The following is a 15,707-nucleotide window of genomic DNA, read 5'->3' as shown; positions in this document are numbered from 1 at the left end:
AAATGAAGTTCTACAGTCATTCTGGAATTCTTCAATAAAACAAGTGAGAACTTATTTAGTTTTTATTTTATTTAAATACTAATTTAGATATATGTGAATGGTAATTTGGGGGGCATCTTTAAATTTATTAACGAATTGAAAGAAAAAGTACATAAAGATAGAAAATGAAATAGAAGCAACAAATATGAGCAATATAATCAATAGACATTGAGAAGCAAATTTTAACAATTTTTTTCCAGATCATATCAAACTCATTCAATTAACAGAAAGAAACTTTGTTTACAGCAAGAGAGAAATATAGACTAGCAATAAGGAGAAAGCTTTTGGATTTTTGGTAATCCAATTAATGAAGTGTAATGAATCATATGAGCATATTGGGGGAAATATTTACATTTCTTTGTCAATTTCACATGGAACAAACATAACATGAATTTGTAACATCACTATAGTGAGGATATCTGTTGATAGCAGACAGATTATTGAGTGTTACAACTCAACTCAGTGATATTGATTCAAGATTAGCTATTGAGGGAAAACTTGAAATGTCCTAGATGTGAAAACAACTTCATAGAGCTTTCCTCAAATTTGATAGCAATCCCAAGAATTTACTCAATATCATGAAGGTAAAAGAGGTCTTTTCAGCTATTGATATAATGTAAATAAATTTTGATCAATGCTAGAGGAAAGAAATTATCTTTCTGTTTTATTTATAGAAGAACTCTGGAGCCAACAAACAAAAAAATATATATTAGAAGTGTGTGGGCTCTAGTATAGGTTTGGGTGTCAACTTAGCCAGGTGATGGTGCCCAGTTCTGTTGTGTGGACTTAAATCATCAGCATGTAGATTTCATTTTTGGCTAATTACATCTGTGGTTGGCTAACAAGAGTGCCTTCTGCCATGAGTGACATTTAATTTAATTAGCTGGAGGCTTAAAAGAGAGAGGTCAGAAGAGAGTTTAGTATAGCTCAGCCCCAGATATTTGGGGATGCAGGAAGGAATTGTCCCGGGGAAAACTGTTTGAACCCAGAAGCCAGGAGGGAAAACTGGCAGACGGCTATGCATCTTTCCATGTGACAGTGAAAGCCAGAGGAATACCAGCTGCTCCTCCTTTGAAGAACTGTAAATTTGTAACTAAATAAATTCCCTTTATAAAGACCAGTCCATTTCTGGTAAATAGCATTCTGGCAGCATTAGCAAACTAAAATAGTTGGCAGATGATAAAAGATGATTTTTTTTATTAATTTTATGGTATTTGTAATACGTTTACATTTGGAATTTGTTGTAATTTTTTTCCCATTCTGAGTAATATTCACTTATATACTCTCAGGGATGGCATCAAATGCCTCCCAAAAGGCATTTCAAGTCCCAACCCCTGGCCCTGTGGGTTTGGACCCATTGTAAATAGAATCTTCTGGAGAGGTGACTTCAGTTAAGGCCCGGCTGATTCAAGTTGAGCTTTAATCTGGATTATTGGAGTCCTTTATAAGCAGACCAAAATTCAGACAGAGAGAGAGGGAGAGAAGCCACAGAGAGAGGAAACTGCTAGAAGCTAGAAGTGAAGGGAACCAAGAGGAGAAAGGAGAAAATGCCACAATGTGCATTGTCATGTGACAGAAAAGCCAAGGAACCCCCAGGTTGCCAGTCAGCCAGAAGATACTGACCCCAGGAGGAAGCAAGCCTCCTAGCCTCCGAAACCGTGTGCCAACAAAATCCTGTGGCTAAATCAACCATTGTATGATATTTATTTTAGAAGTCAGGAAGCTAAAACACATACCTAAATTTATATTTGTAGTTTTGTGCTCCTTATCTCAAAGCAGGCATCCTCAAGTTGCATAAGCTTTAGGTTCCACACAATCTGGATCATTCATTCAGCTGCGTCCTGAACAACATACATGTTCTTAGTCTCAGTTTCCCTGTGAAAGACAGGTGACTGTACAGATTCCTGGTTCTTGGGTTGGGAGGTTTCAGTGATGTAATGAGGGTGAAGCATTTAGCACAGAGTCTGGTTTGTGGCAAGCACTCCCAATGAATATCATCAACTTTTTTTAAAAATGCAATTTTATTGGGATATACTCACATACCATACAATCATCCAACGTATACAATCATTGACTCACAGTATCATCATATAGTTGTGCATTCATCATTATAATCAATTTTAGAACATTTTCATTACTCTGAAAATAAAAATAAAGATAACACCCAAAACATCCCATACCCTTTATCTCCCCTTTTTGTTTATTTACTTGTTTGTCTTTATTTTCTTACACATCTGCCCACACACTGGATAAAGGGAGTGTCAGTCACAAGGTTTTCAAAACCACACAGTCACACCATACAAGCTATATAGTTATACAAGCATCATCAAGAATCAAGGCTACTTGAGTATAGTTCAACAGTTTCAGGTATTTCCATCTGGCTATTCAAATACACTCGAAACTAAAAAGGGATATCTATATAATACATAAGAATAATCCCCAGAATAACCTCTTAACTCTATTTAAAATCTCTTAGCCGCCGAAACTTCATTTTGTTTCATTTTTTCTCTCTTTTGGTCAAGAAGGCTTTTTCATTCCCATGATGCCAGATCCCAGCTCATTCCTGGGAGTCATGTCCCATGTTGCCAGGGAGATTTATACCCTGGGAGTCACGTCCCACGTAGTGGGGAGAGCAGTGAGTTCACCTGCAGAGTTGTCTTACAGAGAGAGCCTCACCTGAGCAACAAAAGAGGTTCTCTTAGGCATAATTACAAGTAGGCTTAGCTTCTCCTTTGCAGGAATAAGTTTCATAAGGGCAAGCTCTAAGATCAATGACTTGGTTTATTAAATTGGGAGTCCCTAATGCTTGAGATAATATCAGGAATTCACCAGGTAGGGAAGTTTAATATTTTCACATTTTTCCCTCAGTCCCTCAAGAGGACTTTGCAAATATATATATTTTTTAGTTTTCTGCCCAAAATACCCTAGGATGTATTGGGGTATTATATAAACCTGTAATAGAGTAACAAGGAGTATCATCTACTTTTTCATTCAGTGGAACAAGGTAGAAAATGCCCCCATCCTTAAGAAGCTTCCATTCCCAATTATTGTTACTCTAATTATTATTGTTATTCTAATTATTATTGGGTCTCTTTGTGCTCCTATTCTTCCTAAAAGCATTGCTGACTCCTTAGTATTTTCATATTAAATGAATTAATTTATTTTGAAAATTATGTACCAACTTTTTAGATATGCTGTAATCCCAGTGATACTGCAAAACCAGAGCTGAAAACTGATAGCTCAGTGTCTGTTCTAGTCTTGTTGTAGGGCGAAGTTGGTATAACAGTTTGTAATTTGGCACTCTGAATGGTCAATGACAGGGATGGAGATGCAGGGCATTCACCACAGTATCTGAAACGACCTGTCTAGTGGATCTCATCTCTCACTTCCCTTAAAACCTCAGAGTAGAGGAGACCTTGGAACTAGGACACAGTGCTTACTCATTTCTCTGTGGGGCTACCCATTTTTGGTAGGGTTTTCTGGGGTAACCCATCATTTTAGAAATACTGTTTTCTGCACTAATAGCTTTCCAAAGCACAGCTTTCTGAAGCTGGAAAGTAGTCAGGAAAGGAGGCTGCACCCAGAGTTCTGAGGACCAGTGGGTTGGTTTTCCATTTTGAACTCTTTGATTTCAAGCATCTGCTGAAATTTATTTATAGGTTTACAGAAAGGGTCTTGCTTATTCTATAGCAGAAGCCCAGTGTACTGGCTTTAGGCCAATTTTAGAAAGCTGAAACATTTGACTCTTTTTGTTTTATTTTAGGAGCAGGCTGTACTGTTGGAATCAAATGAGGGAGCAGTGAGTTGTGAGAACAATGCTATTTCATTTTTTTATTTTTGTAGTGTGGATGATATGCTAGGAGATCTGCCAGTCATTTGGTTATTTAGTGACAATTACATTTGGTTATTAAGACCCTAAGTCTACTCTTCTTGTGCATGAATCTGCTTTTGACATGTAAAATTTCATCATTAGACTGTGAGTTCTGGATGACTTAAACAGCCCCAGATACAGACTGTGAGCTCCTCTGGGGCAGATACCTTATCTGTTGCATTTTAGGAATTAGCCTAGTGCCTGGTACTTAGTAAGTACTCAACAAGTATTTGTGGAAGGAAAGGAAGGAAGGAGGGAAGGAGGTAGGGAGGCAGAGAGGATGGATCATATAAGTTAATAGAGTTTTCAACTTGGGGATGGAGGACCCTTCTACCCAAATGAGTTCATATGGTATTCATTTAAGGCATGCTAAGGAAGACTCTGTTAAATAAAGTTTACTTAAAAAATAAATGTTTTGTTTTGAGAATAAACCATTTCCTATATTGACACAAAGTAAAGTACTTTGCAACTCAAAATTCCTTTCTCAAATAGGAAACATTTCAATATGTGTCAAGGTAAGAATTTAGGTTAGGCTGTTTTTTAAGAGTCACTATGGGCCATTGGCTTAAGCTAATGAGATTTGAGTCAGAGAGCCTGGACCCAGCTCTGATACATACTAGCTGGTAGGTTATTCAAGCTCTCTGCGCGTCAGTATTTTCAACTATAAAGTAAGAATGATGATAATAATGACTTTGTAGGGCTATTGGGAAGATTGAATGAGATAATGCTTGGCACAGAGTAAATGCTCAGTAAAAATTTCTCCCTTTTCTCTGCACCCTCTTTATCTTCCTCTTCTTCTATTTTTCTCTCCTGGATAATTCTAACTAACTTGGACATTGGCACTTTTCCCTGCTCACTTCCTTATCTGATCTCCAGTAAGCAAGTTAGAGTCTGGGAATGGCTGGAACTTTCTTAGACCACATTCAGCTCAATTTGGCAGTAACATTCCTGCATAGCTTTTGAATGTCTAGAGAGGAAATGCATAAAGGTTCTTACCTCCAAATTTTACAGAACAGTCCAGTATTTACATTTTTGCTCTTTTACTTAGTGTTCATCCTTTTCCACCTATCCTCGCCCTAAGTTGGATTTTACCAGCATTCCAAATCCTCTGGGATGCTCTGTGCCTCTTTTTCTTCTCGGAATGCAAGCTGACTTTTGTTTTCCTTTTCAAAGACTTTACTGGGTGAGAAATTGACACTGAGGACTGCTTCCTGAGGGCTTGGGCTTTGACGGTGACTGCTATTTAAAAGCTGTGGGTAATGTACAGAAAGAAGCCAAGTGAAACCTGCCCTTCTGGAGAAAGCCCACCCCTCACTAAAGTAGCCCTTTCTCTTATTTCCACCATGACAATTCAAGGTCAAGCTTGTCTGGGTGGTAGCTTGATTTGCTCTTTTTGTACATTATTTATGTAACATGAGGGTTGTGAGGGAGTGTGGATGTAGATGATTCATAGGCAGAAGCAGTTGGAAACAGACTGCAGAAGCCCATCTCCTCTTACTTGGAGTCTCCACCCCTCCCACCCCCCACCACACACACTTAGCTCCTTCGTATGCTATTCTCTACCCATGCTGTGGCTACCCCAGATAAATGCAGATTTTGGCTCTTGACAGCCCTGCAATGCAGAGTAGGTGAGCATATTGACCCTTCAGAAGCTCTAAACCCGCAACAGACTGTGGGGACACACCCATCTCCCAAGATGTAATTCTCACCAAAAAAAAAAAAAAAAAAAAACCCAAACCATAAAATAGCATAAGGAATTCTAAAAAAGTTATGATGACTACTTCAATGCTCATTTTTCGAAATATCAAGTTCTTAAAAAAAAAGTTTCTCATTTTTTGTGCTGTTGCTGCTATTCTCTCATGGCTAAACCTCAAAAGAACATTTCCTCAACTTTTAAAAAGTTTTGTGCAAATATGGAACCTACCTTCAGGTGACATCCAACACTCTGTTGCCTTGGGAAGAGCACAGACTTTGGGGTTAGACAGGCTTGGTTAGATAACTCCTGGTCATTGTGTATTGGTTATCTATTATGACAATAATGCCATGTCACAAGGTCCACAAAAACTTTCATGGCATACCATTTATTGTTAACGTTTCAGGGTGGTCAGCTAAGCAGTTCTGTTGACTAGCTTGAGCGAACTCACATATCTGAAGGGGTTAGCTGAATTTCGGCTGGTCCAGAATGGCTTAGGCTGGTGCGATGGAGTGTCTTAACTGTGCCATGCATCTTCCATCTTCCAGCAGGCTAGCCCAGGCATGTTCTCCTGGGAACAGCAAACGAAGAGTGAGAATAGGCCAAGTCCCACAAGCACTTGTCAAGCTTCTGTTTGCTCACATCCTATTGGCTAAAGCTAGTCACATGACTGAATGCACTGTTAGATGGATGTAGTGTAAAGACTAAAACTGAGGATCAATATTCAGCGTTGCCTTGACATCTGGTGAAATGGAGAGGGCCTAAAGTGGCCTAACCGCAGGTTCCCCTGTCCCTTTGCTTCTGCATGTTATCATGGGTGGGGCTCAGGTACTTATCCTTGAGTAGCATGTAACAGTCTTCTGTTCCCTGCCTGCCTATGGAATTATTCAAACAAACCAAACGCATCAGCCCATGGGAACCAGGACCTACCCTGCTCTCTCTCTCTTTTTAAATATTTTTATTGACAAATCTTCACACAAATACATTCACATAGTGTACTATCAATGGCTCATAATGTCATCGCATAGTTGTATATTTATTACCATGATCATTTTTTAGAATGTTTGCATCACTCCAGAAAAAGAAATAAAAAGAAAAAAGAAAAAGCTCGTACATCCCATAATCCTTACCGCTCCCTGTCGTTGACCCATATTATTTTGGTCTATTCAATTTTTACCTTTTATTTCCTCCTATTATTTATTTATTTTTTATCCATATTTTTTTTACTCATCTATCTATACCCAGGACAAAAGGAGCATCAGATACAAGATTTTCCCAATCAGATGGCCACATTGTAGAAATTGTATTGCGATACAATCGTATTCAAGAATCAAGGCTACTGGAACAAAGCTCAACAGTTTCAGGTACTTCCCTCCAGTTACTCCAATATACCATAAACTAAAAAGGGTTATCTACATAATGCATGCAAATAACCTTCAGGATAACCTCTCAACTCTGTTTGAAATCTCTCAGTTACTGAGACTTTATTTTGTTTCATTTCTCTTCCTCCTTTTAGACAAGAACTCTCTCAATCCCTTGATGCCGGGTCCCGGCTCATCCCGGGAGTCAGGTCCCACGTTACCAGGGATATTTATACACCTGCTACCCTACTCTCTTGTATTTCAAATCCTGCTTCTCATTGCCTCTGGTTATTTACTCTGTTCCCAAGTCCAACCCCCATGTGGCCCTTCATGGCCTGTAGTGTCCACCTCCTCCTGGACTGTAAATATATGTGAATAATGAACTGCTGTGACTCTTATCTGTCCAGTTCTGGGCATCATGTGTTTGGCCATCCCCACAACCGTACGGCTGGAATCCCGTCCTCACCAGTGGGGTGGATAAGAGGCAAAAGAAACAATGGACACTACAAAGGGCTTGGAAACAGGGAGGGCTGAAGAATTATTATTATTATTATTGCAATAATAATAATAATACCATACTCTGTGACCTTGAGTAAGTGAAATGACCTCTCTGAACTTGACTTTCTCCTTCTCTTGAAATAGGGTTTATGATCCCTAGCTGTCAAATCTGTGTGAGGAATTGATTGAATGGATGTGACTCATGACTATTTATGCTTACAAAAGTGCTATGAAACTTGTGTTAACTATGTTTACAAGCTAAAGGAGAATAAATGCTTAGCCCTTTGGCTGGTTTCTCCATTAGCAGATTAGGTACAATGAGCTCAATTAATTAATTATTATAGAACAAATATTTATTGAACACCTTCTATGTGCCTAGCACTATGCTTGTTCACTGAGATACAGCAATTAATAAGCTTTTAACCTTGCTTTCAAGGGACTTACAGTCTAGTAAGAGATAATTACACAGACTGGGACAGAGCATACTGAATACTATGGGAGCTACCATTTGTGGAGGTACTTATTTATTGAAGTCAGCTTTTTGCATGTATTATCTCTAATCCCACAAAAAACCTGTTGAGTGAGTATTGCTATCCCCATTTTATAGAAGTGGAAAATGAGATTTGAAGAAGTCGTGAGCTATATCAAGGTCAAATAACTAGTAAGTGGTGGATCTGGGATGGAGTTCTCACTTGACTGGCTGCCACGACCAGGCTGATCATCTCCTCCCTGTCTTACTTATGCCCTTGACCTGTGGCTTCTCACAGATGGGGGGTAGGGTGGGGAGGGGTAGGGGTGGGGTGCAGGAGGACTGGTGGGAACCTGAGGCCAGCTGAGAAGGCAGACTGTCAGAAAGGTTTGGAAGAGCATCTCTGCTGCTCTCTGGGTGACAGGCCCTGTCGCCTCTACCAGTTGGTTTGCTCTGCTGGTTCCTAAGCCTCTGGGATGTGGGTGGCAAACAAAGGCCACCAACATTATGCCGGAATTGAAAGTCCATCTTGGGAAACAGCCCTCTCAGTATCCTTTTCTCAAATGGACAAATGAGTGCCTGTCCATGTGTGTAGGTAGAGAGAGGGAGGATTTGAGTCCTTTCCAGTAAAACCACCTCTTCATCCATTCATAGCTCTTTGCGCTATGTGAGTGTATGTACAGACATACATATGAAATATTTTCAGACTTTATCATGCTTTCAAACTGCTCATGGTAGGGGTGTAGATGAAACTATATGCTAATGAACGTGGGGGAAGCAGGTTCCCCAAGTAAGAATTGCTCCTCTGTATGTTTAAAGCAAGTCATTTTCTAAGGGGCTTCTCTTCTTAGCAGTTAGCTCTGGGCTATATATCATATGCACACATTAGCTGCTGGCCTGGTGTACAATGGCCAAAAAAGCGTGACCTGAGCATAGATGAGAAGCCCATGTGGGTGGGGGAGAAAAGGGATGCTTTATGTAAGTGCTTTTTAGACAGATGGAAGATTCATTTTAATTGCATAAGAGACAGTCTTTCCTGAGTAGAGATGTAGGTCCTTTTGCAAACCTGTGCTAGTCAAATCTTTGCTGCTGCTGCCGCTGCTTCTGTTCTAAATGCTCCTCAATTTCCGGGATAATTGCTCATCATGTTTTGTATCTGGACCATTTGCCGGTTATACAAAGGCTCAGCAATTCTCTGCATTCCCCTCACTCAGGGCAGGTTCAACCCAGTCCTGGAAAGGGCACCTGGAGTCTTGAGCTAAGTCCTAAATGAAGCAATAGTTTTGAGAAATAGCCAGTTGGATGTTCACATTGTGGGGTATTGGGAAGATTGCATAAAAGTTTAGAGCAGTGTGGTTTTCAAGATATGGCCCAATGGGATGGTCCCACTTCATGGAACCTATGAGCTCTGAATATCTGCCCTTTTAGAATACCCACTGAGAGAACCTGTAAGTCCTCCCAGAGTAAGCACACTTTAGAGGAACCAGGGTTCCAGCAGTTCAGTCTTCAGAGCTCATGATGGAAACCACCCTTAGTGGCCTATAGAGCAAGGGCCTGGAGGGAGGAGAGGCTGGCTTTTTGCATATGCTTTGGACTATGGAATTCCGGATGTAACAAGAAAAGGCCAGCTTGCATCCTCTGGCTCCTATGCAGCAACAATCAAGGGGAAATGAATGATTCTGGCTGTATATGTTCTCAGCAACAAGTGAGTAAAACCCTACCCTTTTCCAGCAAGGAGCAGCCTATGTGAGCTCATGTCTCTGTAGGATGAAATTTCCCAAGACAGAACAAAGATTTGATATACAGTATATGGAGACACTGGGTCCAAGCTAGTTATGTGTTGGGTGGAAGGCAGCTCACCTCTGTATAGCCAGTGCCTGGCACAGGAGAGGCACTCAATACACATTTTTTAGAAGGATGAATGACTACATTGAGGTCAGCTGGGATGGAGACAGCCTCGTTCAATATAATCCTTACCACCTTTAAATAACACAGTAAATTAAACCAAGTTCTGGTGCAGGCTGCTGGGAGCAGCTATTCCAGGAAACCAGGAGGCTGACAGGAGCTTCCCAGCCTTTGTCACTGGCCCCACCACATTGCAAATCACAGAGATTTGAAGTAGATTTTTTTCCTTGGCCCATCTGTTTTCATTCTCCAGTGTATTTCTTCTTTGGAACTTTCACCTTCCCCCAACTTTTTGTACCTATACCTTTGCATGTGTTGTCACCTTTGCCTGGTACGCCTCCCCCATCCTCCTGATGGACTCTCACTTGGCCTGCAATCACAGATTTCATCCTTCTGTCTGGGCAGGCCCATGAGCCAGGCTGCCTGCATTTCCTGGGCTGCCATTTATTGCTTGTGACCTTGGCAAGTTACTCAAGTTGCCTAATAATTCTGGACCTTGGTTTTTTATCTGGAAAACTGGGGTTATAATAACAGTACCCAAATCAGAGGATTGTTATGAAAATTGAATTAGTGAATACAACTAAAGAATGTAGTATAGAGCCTGGAACACATCTTCTAGATGGTGATTCCCTTCTCTTCTGTACCCTATCTGAATGATTTTCTTCTCCCTCCTTCCATACCACTTTGTTCTTGTCTCTTTTTAACTATGCACTGTGGCTGGCCCATGTCCCTGTTTATCAACTCTCGGGCTCCCCAGTACCCACCAATTACATTCACGCTTCTTAGCAGAATTCAAGCCTTTCCATTTTCCAGACCAACCAGTTTTGACAGCATATTTTCCTTACTACTTCCTGACCCACACCTGATGCTCCTGCCTAAGTGAGCTCTGCCTTCTTCCCTAATCAGGTTCTGTACTCTCTCACCTCTTTGCTCTGGCTGGCCCAGCCCATTCCTTCTGTGACTTTGTCCTTCCCCTGTCCAAACCTGTGCAAATGGAGGAGGAAGAGCAGAGGTCAGCCTGCCAGAGTTGGTCTGCCTGGTTCTGTAGGTTTCAGACACTCTTGGCTTGGTTCTGGAGGGCAGACTCTGTATTCACATTCAGAAAGGCAGTACATTCCTCATATCATATTCCAAGGAACCTTTGTACAATGTAGCAAACTGAAACCCATCAGCTTTAAAGCTTATAAAAGGTTTATGTTCCATTATCACCCAAAGTGCTCTGGTTTGCTTGTGTCCTTGTGAAAGGAGTTTTATTACACCAACTTTGGTTACTTCAAAGGCCAAAATCAGTTACCTTAAGGGATTTTAATTTATAAAATATGAAGGAAACTACTTACGCTATAGATAGGGTCACTGCATCTTATTGTCCCTGAATACATATGGCTTTTAAAATGACCATTTAATGATTCATATGTAGCAGAAAAATGCTTGTGTTATAATGTTAGAAGGAAAAAACCAGAATGCAAAATCGCATTTACAATAGGATGATAACAGTGTAGGAATCAGGCAGGTTGGGAGTGTGGGCAAGGAGTAGAAGAGGCTGTGGGCAAATGAAAATTGTTTGATTTGTTTGGGAAATGGGATTATGAACAATTTTTCCTTCCTTTTATTACTGTTGTGCTACTGTTTATGTTATTATACGAAATAAAAGCATCAGTTAATAATGTTAATAGCTACCATTTGTGATATATTCATTTTCTTATAAGCACATGCTTATTCTGACCGTTGGGCTCTGCCTCTTCTCCTTTAATCCCCACAGCTCACCTGTGAGGTAGGGTTGGTTGTCTGGGTTTAGTGGTGAGAGACTAAAGGAGTCACCCAATGTGGTGCTGCTGCTAAGGAGATGAGCTAGGATGCATCGTTCCTCTCACTTTAACCTGTTCTTTCAATCATTGTTTCTTTCTCATTAAAACAAAACCAAACTCTATGTGTCATTTTTTATTATAGAAGAAAATGGAGACTGTAGAAAAGAAAAGAAAAACCCTAAAAATAAAAAAAGGATATGTAATGTCAACCCAAGTGAACAATGTGTAACCTCTTGAGCATTTTTTCCTGGCCTTTCATGCCCTGTATGATAATCTTGTGTCTCTCTCCCTAGGGACTTTTACTGTTTTCTTCAACTGGAAGTGCAGAAGTATGAGAAATACTTCTTCTTAAGCCTTAGTCTTGAGGCTAGAGCCTAGAAAGGTCATGACACTTCTAGTTGGCTTGTAGAATTTCCTCTTCTGAAATCTAAGATAAGAATGGCTGAGGAATTGGTGTGTTGAACAGAAGGTTTTAACTCAGCTCACAGAATCAGGCAGGCTGTGCCCAGGTGACTGCTCTAACTCTCATACTTCCATGATCTGGGGAGTAGATTTATTCCAGGAACACGTTGGGAATCTTTCTTAGGAAAAAGTTGAGCGTTAACAAGTTTATGCATATCTAGGAGGATGAATGGAGACCACCTCATCATAAAAGCTCCATAAAATTATAAAGCCATTTGTAATACTCAAAGACTCAAGGTTTTCCAACAGATATTAGCACTATCAAGAGTTAGTACAGATTTTCCTAATATTTTCACTTGATTAAAATATTTAATATCTTCCATACATTTTAGATACTATTTTAAAGATTTTATGAGTTTATCAGTTATTGCCATCCTCACTGGGTATTTAGCTCTATCATGCTGACTTGCCTTTATAAAAGATTAGTATAATGAGAATGCAAGTGAGCTCTGGTGGGGAGGTATCTTTTATTCATTCTGTGTTCATTTACTTATGAATATATCTAGTATATATATATTGAAAAACAACCATATGAAAATCCTTCCTCATCATTTGTTATAAAATTATTGTCAAGGACATTGCCTATTATGCATCTCAATGTTCTATGTATGAAGTACAAGTGAAAATTTTCTTGTATAATTAACATCCCCCCAAAACACTGGTTTTTATGAGTTATATCAAGCTTTTCCTTTTCTGATAATAGACATTTATTGTTGTGTTTCCCATTTTGCTTTGGCTACCAAGAAGCTTACAGACACTCACTCAATCTAGAAGCATCATATTAACCTCATGGATGGTATATATTTCTCTTTCTATCATTCAGCCCAGATTTTCTGCTTTGTTAACCTTGTTCTGTGTTTATTTCTTTTGGAGGCCCACATTAATTCATTTTGGGAAAAGGGAAGGGGCAAAATTTAAAGGCACAGTGCTAGGTATCCTTATCAAAAGCCTATCAGTTGGAACAGAAGAGTGATGGTTGCACAGCATTATATTAACATACTAAGTGCCACTTAATTGTACTTTAAAATGGTTGATTTTATTTTAAAGTGGTTTTGTGAGTTTTACCTCAATAACAAAAACAAAAACAAACAAACAAAAAAGAAGCCTACACAGCTCACTCTGACCAAGGTGGCAGTGTGAGAAGCTCTGGGGCTTCATTTCCCCTGCCCTCTGCCCCACAGAAGCTTTGAACAATCAGCAAGACTGGCAGACGCACCTTTCTCAAAATTCCAGAAAAACAGTTAAAGGATTGAGGGATCAGGGCAAGTGCCTAATCAAGAAAAAGGTAGCTTAAGAAAGGTACGATCTTCTGGTTTCCTGGCTGATCCCTTCCCTATACCACTACTCCCAGCGTGAGTCCCTGATCCTAGTTCCATGGGAAGCAGAGTAACCCTTGTGCACATACTGGAAATGTGTATGTCTGGGCCAGCCTGTCTGATGACAGCCAAAAGACTGAACCAGGACACTTGTCACAGGCTTGCTGCCCAGAACTTGCCCTGCATGTAGAAGGCAGCTCACACAGCTCTTCTGCAGAACACTGTACGAGAACAGTCAAGTCACAGTTGCCTGCAGCAAAGAATTGCTGGCTGTGGGGCATACAGGGCAATGCCCTGGGCTGTGAGTTTCCCAGGAAAAAGGGGATATTCAAATCTGTGTAAACGCGGTAATTCCTAGGGCCACGTGTGCATGCCTAGGGAAAGACACATGCACAGAGAAGGCAGTAAACTTTTGTCTTAAGCTAGTCTCTAAGCTCATTGTATGGCTAAGCTCTGAAGGAGAACACTCACTGAGGTCAATCTGCAAGCAGGGAAACATGTTTTGTTCTGTTTTTTTTCCTAATTTTTATTTTTGTTATCTCCTAGCATTCAAGGAAATCTCTGTCGTAGCACTAGCTGGTTACGGCCTTAAAAAATAGACACTTTAGAGTCTAAATTCCAGCGAAAACATTAAAATGTCAAAATTTTTAGGTTGCAGCAAAAGATTAAAAACATATAAAGAAACAGGAAGTGATGGCTCGGCAGAGGAGAAGATTAAAATATTAGAAACCACCAATGAGGAGGATTAGCCCAGGGATATATCAGACAAAGACTTTAAAAGAAACTGTGCTAAATATGCCTAGAGAGCTAAAGGAAAACATGAACAAAGAACTAAAGCACATTAGGGAAACAATAGACAAACATGAAGAGAATATCAATAAGAGACAGAGATTATGAAGAGAACCAAATAGAGCTGAAGTCCACACTAACAGAAATGTAAAATTCTCTAGAGGGGTTCAACAGGAGATGGGAGTTGGCAGAAGAATCAAGGAACTTGAAGATAAGACAGTTGAAATCACTCAGTCTTTGGATGGAAAGAAGAAAGAATGAAGGAAAACGAACAGAGTTTGAGGAACCTGTCAGATACCTTCAAGCATATCAATATATACATTGTGGGAATCCAGAAGGAAAAGAGACAGAGAAAGAGGCAGACAGAATATTCAAAGAAATAATAGCTGAAAACTCCCCAAATTTAATGAAAGACATGAATATATAGACCTAAGATGCTCAACAAACCCCAAACAGGATAACCCAAATAGACCCACACTACAACATATTATAATCAAACTGGAGGGGAAAAGGCCCAAAAGGACATTATTGGGACAATTGAAAAAATGGTATGCTTTCTATCAATGTTAAATATAGAACTTGATAACTGTACTTAAGGTAGTTAAATAATTGAATATCTTTGTTCTTAGGAAATGTACTGAAAGTATTAAGTGTTGAAGGAGCTTGATGCATACTATCTACCCTCAGAGGTTCTGAAAATAGACACAGACACACAGACAGATAGATACATGTATAGATGGATAGATAAAATGATATGGCAAATGTGGCAAAATGTTAAAATTTGTGGATTTGAGTAACTAGGGGTAGGGTGAGGGTTTGCTGGAGTTCTCTGTATGGGGTTTTTGTAATTTTTGCAACTGTCCTGTAAGTTTGAAATTATTTCCAAATAAAAAGTTTAAAGAAATAAAAATGCTTATCAGTGACCAGCTGACTTTGATGATAATGATAAAGGTAATAATTAGACTCTAGTTGAAGACACAGTGTTGTCTCTGATGATCAGTAGGAACCATGGGAAAGCCTTCCAGGGAATTTGCTTCATTATTCTAGAAGAGTAATAGTACACATTGGCATATGCTCTAGGCAGTCTCACAGACAGCTCTGAGAACTCTCTTTTCTATCTCCATCCCTTCTCCGATCATCTTAAAAAATCACACAATGGCAAAACAGCTTTCTTATTTTTAAGTTGCATAGGCAGAAAAGTCATTGTAGAAAACTCAGCAAAATAATAAGCCCATAAAGTGACTCATAATTTTGAGAGTCATATAGAATGACTGTGTTTTCTAGATTTCTACATTGATCCATTGATGCCTGCAATCATCCACCTACCTGACCTCTCTAGAGTGTAGTCTCCAGGACAGGTCTTGTGGTTAAATAAATTTAGAAAATGGGTTGCTCTAGCACCTCCTCTTGGAGAATCATGATATGTATTAGTATATTAAAAGATTTGGGAAATCTATTAGGAAGAAGCAAATTTCAGTGTGATTAATCTATTGTTTTTA

General features: G+C 39.6%; 2 long non-coding RNA genes across 3 annotated transcripts in view; one reads left to right on the top strand and one right to left on the bottom strand.

Moving 5' to 3' along the window:
* Nucleotides 1-15,707, top strand: part of LOC143657900 (uncharacterized) — a 33,024-nt gene that overhangs the window by 98 nt on the left and 17,219 nt on the right. Inside the window, exon 2 of the long non-coding RNA XR_013163018.1 lies at nucleotides 6,849-6,967. This is a non-coding gene — a long non-coding RNA (uncharacterized LOC143657900). The remainder of the gene's footprint in view (nucleotides 1-6,848; nucleotides 6,968-15,707) is intronic.
* Nucleotides 1,780-15,707, bottom strand: part of LOC143657898 (uncharacterized) — a 31,821-nt gene continuing 17,893 nt past the window's right edge. Inside the window, exons 2-4 of one of the 2 annotated variants that reach the window (XR_013163015.1) lie at nucleotides 5,835-6,174; nucleotides 4,907-5,160; nucleotides 1,780-1,914 (exon numbers count right to left, since the gene is read on the bottom strand). This is a non-coding gene — a long non-coding RNA (uncharacterized LOC143657898). The remainder of the gene's footprint in view (nucleotides 1,915-4,906; nucleotides 5,161-5,834; nucleotides 6,175-15,707) is intronic. The other variant, XR_013163016.1, reaches the window with a different exon arrangement.

The sequence above is a fragment of the Tamandua tetradactyla genome, chromosome 15 (assembly GCF_023851605.1).
Source record: "Tamandua tetradactyla isolate mTamTet1 chromosome 15, mTamTet1.pri, whole genome shotgun sequence".
In the NCBI taxonomy this organism is placed as follows: domain Eukaryota; kingdom Metazoa; phylum Chordata; class Mammalia; order Pilosa; family Myrmecophagidae; genus Tamandua; species Tamandua tetradactyla.
This window is presented reverse-complemented; position numbering and strand designations above follow the sequence as displayed.